Source organism: Pholcus phalangioides, unplaced genomic scaffold, assembly GCF_987345545.1.
Source record: "Pholcus phalangioides strain wild (caught in Gottingen) unplaced genomic scaffold, Ppha-v1.0 ptg000015l_1, whole genome shotgun sequence".
Classification (NCBI taxonomy): Eukaryota; Metazoa; Arthropoda; class Arachnida; order Araneae; family Pholcidae; genus Pholcus; species Pholcus phalangioides.
This window is the reverse complement of record NW_028301608.1, coordinates 89,297,436-89,309,213: the sequence shown is the minus strand read 5'-3', so window position 1 is coordinate 89,309,213 and position 11,778 is coordinate 89,297,436.

Sequence of the window (11,778 nt, the reverse complement as noted above, 5' to 3'; positions counted from 1 at the left end):
GAGTGACGCAGAAGTAGAAAGGAAAGTAAAATAGGTTGCAGCGATTGTTGGCGATGTTTTCTGAAAAAAAATTGTGACTGCCGTTTCTTCTTCATCATATCATCAAGTATGATGGAGTATGTTGACAAGGTTTCCTCTACCAATTTTTCTACATGCCAAGTTAAATAAAATATAGGGATATATGTCATGAAAATAATTTATTGCTGATTTAAACTTGCTAAGCCCTTCCGCTATGTTACTCGTGGTGAACTTGTCTTCCACTTCTTTATCTTGATCTTCATCTAGTACTGCTTCAGTTTCAATTAATTGTTAAATTAGCTGTAGTTATTCATTCGTTATCAATTAGCTGTTCGACTTCTTCCATATTCATATCGTTGAACCCTTATCCACTCACCTGCAATGTCCTACCAATGTCGTGACAATGTCGTTTATAATCTCTTCAGTTGGCTCTGTAGAAATGGTTGTATCCTGGAGCGCTCATTATAGCCAAAGTTCAATCCCTCCTGAGTTGACCGTTTCTCTCTTAAAAGAGCTGCATGGCTCTAGTGATGACAGTAATGACATTAGAGACAGTATAATTCTTCCATACTTTCAAGACATTTTCTGCATTTGCATTTTCTTCTATCGCGTGCGCAATCATCAACATTGAGTGACGTGTATAGTGAACCTTGAATGCTTGCATTGCCACTTGATCAAGGGGCTGAATGATAGATGCTATATTAGGACGCTCATAAAGGATTTCCACACCATCAGCTTTGGGTGTCCAGGAGCATTATTCAATATCAAAACAACTTTGAATGGCATGTCTTCATTCTCAAGGTACCTCCTAACTTCCGGAACAAAAGATTGTTTAAACCAATCCAGGAAAAGTGTTTTCGTAGTTCAAGCTTTTTTATTGTTCATCCGAAATATTGCGGGAGCTTTGACTTATCCTTTCCCTTCAATCCTCGTCGATTCGCCGATTTGAAAACGATGGTGGGCTTTATCATGTACCCATACGCATTTGTACTAAATTACATAAATCTATCTTTACTAGCCTTAAACCAGGGGCTTCCTTTTCTTCTTGGATGATAAATGTTCTTTGCGGCATTTTATTTCAAAATAGTGCGGTTTCGTAAGCATTAAACACCTGCTGAGGTGCATGACACTTCTCTTCAATAATTTTCTACAAAGTCTGAAATTTTCCAACTACCTCCTGGTTGGCAGAGGTTTGATCGCCAGTGATTTTTACATTGCACAATCCGAATTGTTTCTTAAACTTATGAAACCAACCTTTACTGGCATAAAATTCTGATGAAATAGACCTTTCACCAGCCCTTTCCTTTATAGAGGAGTAAAATTTTCCACCCTTTCCATTATAATATTACAATAAATTGGGATACCTTTTCTGTGACAGTCTTGTACCAACAAAAAACAGCATTTTCTGTAGGAGAAACACATGGATCCCGTAGGCGATGCAAAGTTTTCACTGCCGCAGGTGCAGCTACTGCCACGGCTGATCGAATTTCAGATTACTTTTTTATTGATATATTTCGCCGTAGATTTGTTCATTCCGTAATAGCGGGCCACGTCAGCAATTGATTTATTTTTGCCAAGCATAGTGAATAAATAAATATATTGACTATGTGCTTGGCGAAAATAAGTCAATCGCTGCTGTTGTCTGCTATTTTCTTGTAAAATTTTCACTTTTTTTTTTGTCTTTTTGAAGCATTATCAGTAGCACTAGAGAAATCAGCCATTTTGAACATGCAAAACTCAAATTTTGTAACACGTGAATGACGATTGCTGAGTTTTGCCGAAAAAAAATTCATATAAAGGGAAAAAAACCGCGAATACGGAGGGTCGACTGTATGTCGAAACGGTCTTGATATGCCTATATTTCCAAAATGCGTTGCTCTGCCATTGCGTAGGTCAGCAATATTTAATACTATCAAGCCAATCTCTCTAAAATGCTTTCCTCATCAAAGAAAACATCTTTATTCCACTTAGCATCGAAAGAAAAACGCTTTTTGGCTAATTCATGTCGTTTTTGTCTGAGCTGTTTTATAAGGGGTGGGGGGGGGGGGGGTTTGGATTTCGGTTTTGAATACTAGATATTTGAACTTTTTTTTTATCACATTAGGCACGGAGGGACATGTGTGCAAGGCAAGTTTTATTTATTCTGAACTACATCAGATAAATGTTTTTACGTAAACCCACTGAATAATCGTCTTTTTCTGACGAATGGTAAGAGAAATTTTCCTTATGTGCAAGTTTTCAGTCCATAAATCTCGGGCGCATTTACGAAACTATTACGAACAGTCAATCTTTTAATCCTTCACGTAATTTCATCGCCAGGCGTCGCGTTTCCTCTGAAAGCAAGTATTTTGCCTTTTCAATTTCCAATAAATATGTTGTCTTTGGCATCTTCATTCTTCAGAAAAAAAAATAATTTCACAGCCCATGACTGATCAAAACTGTCTCAACTGTTACGCCAACATGAGAAAAATGCAAATCGCTTTCTTCGGCGTCAGAAAAACACCCGTGTCCTAATATTATATTTTCCTGGTTTTGACTTTTACTATAATTTCAAAAAAGGAAAAAAATCTGAAAATGCGCAGAACGCATATAAATTGTTTTCAGTGGAAAATGTTTAGCTCCACTTGTAGTTACCACATTAGAATTTGTATGTATCAACAAGCATAAGTTTTCACGATATGCTGATTTTTCGGTTGTCCTTAAACCTTTTTTTCCACCACCTTAGTAAGTCATATAATAACAGATCATTAGAAAAAAGTGAAATGACATTCAAGAAAAATGTTCACTGTAGGTACGGCAAATATTGTCAGAAAGCCATTGGTTGACCAAACGGAAGGATTTCCGTTTCCATCTTTGTTGTTGAGAATCTTTAGGGTAAACATAAAACAAAGAACTATAAAGAATTGATGTAAATCCTAATTTCTGATTAAATTTTAAAAACTTTGAGAAATTGGTGACTAATATGAGCGAAGGAGTATATTTCTTCAAAGTTACTTAAAAACTTTCCGAACAATTTGGGCCATTTTAATGAAGTACAAGGGGGGAGGTTTCATCAAGATATGAACGTAATCGATCAGAAAGCATCCGAGATTTGCACATGAGGGCACATTAGTGCTATAGCTTCTTACGCAATCCTTCCAATTCTTATAACAGAAAATAATGCAAATGCTTTTCCCTTGAATTAACCCTTCAACCGATTCAGAAATTTAAATGCCATATTTGAAGTAATTAAATTAAAAAAATGGAATTTAGTGCAGCTCTGCTGAAAATAATTCATATCTTTTTCAATTTTAATTCTAAAATTGCAAAAAAAAGTCACGTGTAAAATGTCTATTCTATGCTATAAAAATTTTACTGTGATTATTTTGGAAGATAATCCGGAGATGAAATACAATTCACTGCCTGTGACGTACCACTTTACTGACAAAAGTAAAAAAAAAAATCTCGAAAGCCATGGCATCTTGAAATGTCTCATTGGAAATTTTAACTAGAAAAATGAAATTGAGTATGAAGGATTTGAGTTTGTGCAACAAATAGAATTAACATCTGGCCGGAGCCCCTGCAGGCTCACGGTACAGGCTACGTCCCTGCTAAGGAAGTGTTTTATATTTGTGGGTGTTCGGCTTCAGATCGATGCATGAAAATTCTGATTTTTAAATAAAGGCTGGAGTTCTTGATCCCTTCTATAGAATACTGTAAATGCTCGAGCGCCCAATGTTTACGAACAAAATAACAAAAACACTGCGATAACGATGTCGTAAAGTACGCAGTCGAATTAGTAAATTTTTTAGGAGTTTTAACCACTTGACGTACAAGCGTTTGGCAAGAAATTTGGATTATCTCTAGCGATAAATCTAGCAACCTTGTGATAACTTTACCGCACGTTAGATAAGACAGAAAGGAGAGGTTTTTTAGTCCTCTTTTCACCCTCACGCTATATGTTTTCTTTCGCTCTTACATGCATAGAAAGATACATTATATGTGTGAAAAAAAAACATTAACAGGAGTATAGGAAAAAAAAGGAGGGAAGAGCAACTTCCACAGAAATAGAGTTACTATAAAGTTTCCCGATGGTGAAGAGAGAGGAAAAGAACAGCGAATTTGTTCGAATTTGTTCCACTGGTGTTTGAACGAAATATTACGCACGCCATCGCAAAGAGATTAAGCCATATTAGCCAAAGAGATATTTGCCACAAAGATTTCCTGTGACACGTTTGTAGCCTCTCTATTCAAATTCAGTGCTGTGCGATAAGGGCTGTTTTATCACGCTTAGGAGTCGGTAATAACTGACGTCTTCGCCCTGACAGAGCCGACGTATAGCTATAGGACTACCGTAGTACTTTATGGTCGCTTTAGTTGAAAAGTACTAGAGCAGTGACATCACTCACCTGATCCGCGACCACGCCCACTGAGCCAAGGCGACAAGAGCAAATTCAAAATGATGAGGCAGCCCTCACTATAAAGCCCTGATTTAAATCTGCCTATTTGAATGGTGTATTTTTGAAGATGTGCATTTACCGATTTAAAAATATGCATCACTTTAGTATTATCAGAGTATTGATTTATATATTTGACTACTCCCCTTATTATGATTAAATTGATTTATCAAGTTTATTCATTTAAATTTCTCAGATTTTAATGCGATTTGTATGCTGTTTATGTATCACTGTTGTAATTTGATTTTGAATTTATCTCAAAAAGTAGAGCAAAATCAATGCCAGATTAGCGTCCTAAACTTATCTTAAAATCACTGGAATATCTTTGGCAATAAAATCAGTGTTGAGCAGTGTTATCGAGAATGAATGAAATAATATATTTTCACTGTATGCAGTGTAACAGCTATATACTGGTACTACAAGAACTTATATTTAAGGGTAAAATATATATGTATATACATTTTATTCTCTTGTTGTTTCCAATATCGCATGTTTTTAAGGAATCTCTCTGGTGTAGGAAATCTCGTAAAATTTGTTCGCATAAATTTCATTAGAAATAATTCAAGAGATTATTCTCAGGGGTCTGTCCAGCAGAAACTCGGGTACGTTTTCCGGACACTTCACAAATTTCCGAATCTGAAAAACGGACCCTTCACTAAGTACAAAATTTCAATTCTTTTGCATGCAACCAACTGGATTCTATCACTTCTCACAAAATTACTTTTCACAAAAGTGTGAATCATTTTCACAAAAAAAGAAATCGCATAAAAAAAAGTCTGGATATATATACCTGTGTCTATTTATTTATATGTATTTAAATGAATATAACTACGTGAAGAGTGTATTTTAGCATTGCATCATGTGTGAAAAATTAAGAAAACTCGTTTACACACAATTATTTGTTTTTATTTACATGCATTTTTGATGTACTCCGGTTGTATAATGAAGTAAAACTTGAACTCACGCCGAATTATCCATTTCTAAAGACTCAGCAGTGTTTACTGTAGTTCTGGTGTCTACTTTTGTGTTATTTATGATGTAAAATTATATGAATATTTATGAAACCTCGAGAAATCTTTGAATAATGCCAAATGTAAAAATTTCCAAAAAAGTGTCATTAACCCTATAACTGGAAGCAAGATGGAAGACGTTAATTGAAACCCCAAGCATTGAAATATCCAGAAGAGAAAAATTTTGAGGGGTTATACATTAAGCAAATCCACCGAGAATGTTGTTGCACGAAAAAAATATTGTCAATGCAGTCGAATCCCGTTTTAACGAGCTCCAAGAGACCGGAGAAATCACTTCATTATAACGAATTTTCGTTATAAAGGAATTCCGGGTTTTTGCTTTGTTTCCATGTAAACGTATCTGGGGGATTAGAAAAGTGTTCGTTAAAACGAGATATTCGCTGTAACGGTATTCATTGAAACTGGATTCGACTGTATTTAAAAAAACATGGGATGGCGCACTTGAGGGAACACATTGTATTTACAGGATTTACATAGATTTGAATAGTATAAAAGTGTAATTTATTGTTTGCCAACTTACTTTTCCTATCATTGTTGAAGAATACACAGTAGCATGCCTCCCCGCATGTGGTATATCCCTCCAAAATGCAATTATATAAAATCTTTCTTCTTGGCTTGTCAAGAAATAGGAGAGATGTGTAGCTCTGAGCCATTCTGTTGGTAATTATAGAAACTTTATAAACAGGTCATAAGTAAAAATCCAATGTTTTGGAGTTGCTTAGAAGCATTAATACCGAAACGAACTCAAAATATAAAATGTCCTCACTTGAAAAATGTAAAAAAATCTCATGTTGCTTTTGAGAGCAACACCGCCAAATAACCGTTTGATACTCGGATTTCACTTGAAGAGAACGCGTAAAATTCGTATTAAGTTAAAAGCCGAAAATTGCGTAATGACGTCATATAGAAAGCTAATTGTCTATTATATATATATATGTCTTATATTTTCTTCTTAATTTTTCTCCACTTATGCGTCAGCTAAAAATGGTTAAAATATTTCTTGTGGCTGGAAATCAATTAGTGCTTTGACTCTTCCTAAGCGACCAAGGAAGAGTCAGTTATTAATAAACAAAGTTATATATTAAACAATTAATTAGGTAAACCGAGATTTATTTTCGGTGCAAAAGCGTTATTGCTATTTAGAATTATTAAATATTCTCTTTTATCTAACCTCGTCGAAATGAAAGTAAATTAGTGGATAAAGCGATATAAGTTGGCGTTAGAAAATACTGTTCGATGCGAGAGTATGAGAGCTGTTGTGAAACTTTCCTTCTTCTCTTTCTCTTTGGTATTTAAACCGAAAACAAATTTCTCGAGGGGTACGTTGGTATTTAGGTATATCAAAAGTGTTTCCGTAACCGCGCGAGATAATACGTAAGCACGTTAAATCCCTACGGCATTGAAATACATTCAGGATCACCAAGTACTAGAACGCACACATTTTCCAATTGTTCTTTAAGCATTTCCAAACGTAATTAAACGGGATAAGTTGTTGATGAATACACAAGGTGTCCCATAAATTCGTAGACAGTTAAAAAATTCATAAAAAATGAGGGAATTGGTATATTTGAATGCAATTTGAGGAAAAAGTTATTAATATGTCATCATGATCGCATCCCCCCCTTTAACTTATTCAGAAACCCCATTCATACGTATAAATGTTACCGCTCAAGTGCTGAAATCAGTTATTGTACAGATTATCTTGGTATTGTGCAGATTAACTAGGGTGATTCGTTAACGTGCCGAAAATTGTTTTATTTCTCAAATTACCTAGTTAATCTGCAAATTACCTAGTTAATCTGCAAATTACCTAGTTAATCTGCAAATTACCTAGTTAATCTGCAAATTACTTAGATAATCTGCACATTACCTACTAGGCACTCGTTAAAGTGAAAATAAGATCTTTGCTGAAACAACAGCAACGTTATTATAAAACCGCACTTTAATTTCTGAAAGTGTCGACGATGGCTTTTTTTTTTATTAGCTAATTGCTATACTAACTGACTATGCAATTTTTTCTACAAGCATTACGTTATACGTAAAAAAAATATTTTTCTCAGCGAGAATGGCGAGAATCAGCCATATCTTACCGAGGCCGCGCATCGATACATTGGTTAAGGGGCTTTCGTGTCATAGCAACGAGTGTGAAAATGGAAGGAGTAGGGAAAGAAAATGAGAGAAACAAACTTTTGATACGGAAGCCGTTAATGTGCACATTACCTAGGTAAAATGCGGAAAACTCTTGATTCCGCACGTTAACGGAGCAGATCAGTTAATCTGCAGATTAGCTAGGTAATGTGCACATTAACGGATTTCGAGCTTTAGCAGTAGCATATACACTGGGAAACAACACTTCTTTTAATTCTTTCATTTCCTGGCTTAGGAATTCTTTCGCGACGCACACCTTTTTTTTATATACGAAATACATACAAGAGTCTCAACACATTTCTCTTATCACCTTCCACAGACAAAGTTTAACATAAAATTTGAAGTATTATTTTTATTGCGCACAATGTCCTTTTCTTATACATATTGTCGCGAAAACGGCCCGCGACATTGTGGTGCCGTGACCAGGATTCGAACTTGGGTAAGCCAGGAAAAGAAAGAACTACGAAATGTTGTTTCCCGGTGTATATACGTATGAATGTGGTTTCTGAATACGTTAAAAGGGGGGCGGGGGTGCGATTATGACACTACAAAGAGGAAATTTTTTTTGGTATAGAAAACAGTTTTGTTCAAATTTCCATCAATAGACAGCACTGCTCGAAAGCAAATTGGGATTGGATTTGAAGCATTGAACCTGATCCAATCTTCAATCTTTTCTGTGTTTCTCTTCTAAAGCTTCGGCTGATGAATCGTGGCTTAGGAAAAACAACTTCACCAATAGTTCTCTATCTATTTTTAAATTAAATAAATTTTTATCGATAGAGGACGCTGCACGAAAGCAAATAACTGAAAATATGCAAAACAGAGTCCTGTAAAATTGCCGGTTGTACGGTTAACTAGCACTGGTGCTGCCATCTAACTTCCATATTTCGAAGTAAAGATAGTTAATTCTTGAATTTTTCGTGTTATGTTAGTATTGTGTTGTGGGTCTGCCTGCTTTCTGCGGAGAAAGTTTTTTTGAATGATCAGCTCGCTTTCATCAAGTTGGAAAACCGCAGAAAGAAAACCAACTTCAGCCGACCCACCAATGTGAGTCATCGGAGTTGGAACCTGGATCCTCTCGATGTGAATCCAACAAGATTCCCACATGAATACATAGCGGTGATCGTTTTCGATTAGCAGCTTATTCCCGACTTTTCCTGTTTCTGGCGCTTACATGAGCTTTCGTTGTGATGTTGACATCAGTAGATAAAGCACTATTGGTGAAGTTGTTTTAACTCAACCACGAATCACCAGCTGAATATTCACGAACACACACACATTTCGGACGATACAATACTGAGGTAACGTATTGATAAATACGCGTGTTGGTTTTACTATTGACAAAATATTCGAAAAAATGTTTCTCCATCCTGAAAATCTTTTTTTTTTCTTTTGAGGCTAAGAAGAAGTTGCAAAAAGCTTGATTATGTGTATGGTTATTTTTTCGAAAAATATACTTTACATGTACATGTGTTAATATAAAAAAATTGAAAACGACATATTATATTGATTAAAAACTAATTCTCGACAGAGGTTTGTTTTCACACACTGTTTGTCTTTATTTAATGTTGAGATAATAAAAATTTGTAATCAAAATATATCAAACCGTTACATATTCGCCCGATACGTAACAGAAATTATATGATTTAATCAGTTACGTCAATTGCTTTTTTCTTCTTTGTTTTGGTAATCACACAATTCCCAACGTATATCACTATGTTTTCTGTAATGTTTACTTAATGAGGCTCCGAAACGTGAATTTTGAATCAAGAGCCTGTTTCTATTCATAAATTGCCTCAATTTTTTCATCTAGCATTTCTTTACGAAAAATGATGGGGAATTTTACGCGGTGTCTATAATTAAAGTTGGCGAGTTCGTAGCTGACCATAGTCTCTACTATTCATCACAAATGATATAGGCATTTAACATTTTAATGGTAAATGTTTCCAATCGATAACATTGGTTTTATTAGTTAGAAAAAAAGTATTTTTCTATATTTTTTATATTTTTTTCTTTATATTTAAAAAAATATATATATTAGTAACAGCACTTGATTTTTGTTTCCCGAACGTGGGAGATTCCAAATCATTCCCTTGAAAAGACATTACCATATCATCGAACGAAAATGTTGCTAGAAAAATATATTCTTATAATTTAATTAGTGTGAGTTGAACTGATTACTATCACGTTTCTTCTGAAATTCGAATAATATTACGTTGCTGGTACTTCCAGTAACAGAATATGCCTACATGGCATTAATATTTATTTCATCGTGTCCTAGCAAAACATCGTCTACATTTAAGCTGAGATGACAGATTCAAATCACGTTATTCTTATTTTCCAAACGAAAACCTTGCTAAGTATCGCAGCAAAAACAACCCATCAGTCCTCTGATATTTTTTTCCAAAGAAAGCTCATCGTACTTTGGGAACAGTTGAAGAATCCTAAAACAACCTTTTAAGGAACGCTGTATTCTTACATGTAAATTATAAACTTTTTGAGATTGGGCTGAGAAAAAAGCCATCTATCTCCGTTATAAAGCTATTTTTTGGCATCTCCTTTAGCGCTTCAGAAAAAGTTTATAACAATGAAAGCCCCAAATTTCTTCATCCATGTTTTTTATACATTGTCCTTACCCAAGCGCAAAAATATACATAATTTCATTTACTTATTTAAAGCCAAAATATTTTTTAGAACAGCGATCGCACACTTATTTCCCACCAAAGTGCTCATCGAATAGATTTTTCCTGATGTTGCCAATTTATTAATCTGTTTTTAGGATAAATTTTATTAGTCACATTAGAATAAATTTAGGATTTTTTCATTTATTCCATATTTAGAATGATTTATTGTGCCAAAAGATTGCACTTGGAGAAAATGAACTGTTTTATTTATTATTTAACTTTTTTTATTTTTCATTTCGTTTTAAACGTGCCATTGCTGGCATGTTTGCATATGGTCGAACACATTTTGCCACGGGTATTAATATCTAAGACACCTTAATGTACTCATTAAAGGGGCTGTAGTAATACCTATATTGTAACCCTGTATATATTATTGTATATTCTTTTTTGGCTAAATTGTAAATTACTACTAAGGATGTGGAATTCCTTAAGAAAGTGTTATACTTTTAACATGGAAAAAAAGCCCCAAAGCTGTGCTTCAGTAGAAATATCATTAAAATGTTATTCAACCATTGATTTGTTTGAATTTTTTTACATATATTTCCCGTTGTGTATGCTATGTTATATAAGCAAGCATCTTAATCAGTCTTTGACTTTCATTGGGAATTTCTTTGCATTCTTTGCCGTAATTACAGTACATATGACACATCACATCCCAACACTAATCCCAAAAGGTAAGAAAGAAAGCATGGGCCTTGCCAAAAAGAGCACCTTCACGAAAGAATTTTCAACGTGAAGCATGCATTTAAGGAAGAACACATCGGAGAAGTACTTTTGAGAGTAAAAACGTGAAATTGAAGTGCACATGGGAGAAAAGGGTGATAAAAGTCCCGTTATTTTTTGGATTTAAAATTTTATTTGGATTCAAATTTTACTTTTATTTTAAACGTCCACACACACACACACACACACACACACACACACACACACACACACACACACACACACACACACACACACACACACAGATACGTGACTAAAAGTTATTTACAGTTTTCAAAAAAAAATTATTATCAGTATGTACGAAAAGTTATTTTTTTGTTTTTGTCATTTTCAATATTCCAGTCATCCAATCAACCAATGGTAAATTACCAATTCATAAATACCGATCCTCTCACCACAAAACTAAAATTTAGATTATAAAATTGCTGTATTGTCTTTTTATTCGTAAACCATTGGGAAATAGGGTCTGCTAACCGAGGACAAAAATCGTGTTACAAAGTGTAATTCTTATACAACTGCCTTAAAAACATATTTTCGATAAAATTATTCGTTTTGTTTCGTTTATCGAGAATTCCGGTTCGTAATCAGATTGTTCCTGTTCAACGAAAAAAAGTGTAATTTTAATAATAGCATCCGCGTTTGTAGTTTTATTTGTTCAAGGGGAATAAATCCCACAAACAATCTACATACAAATAAGTAACTAATTATATTTTCTCACTACCCGCAGTCACTTATGTA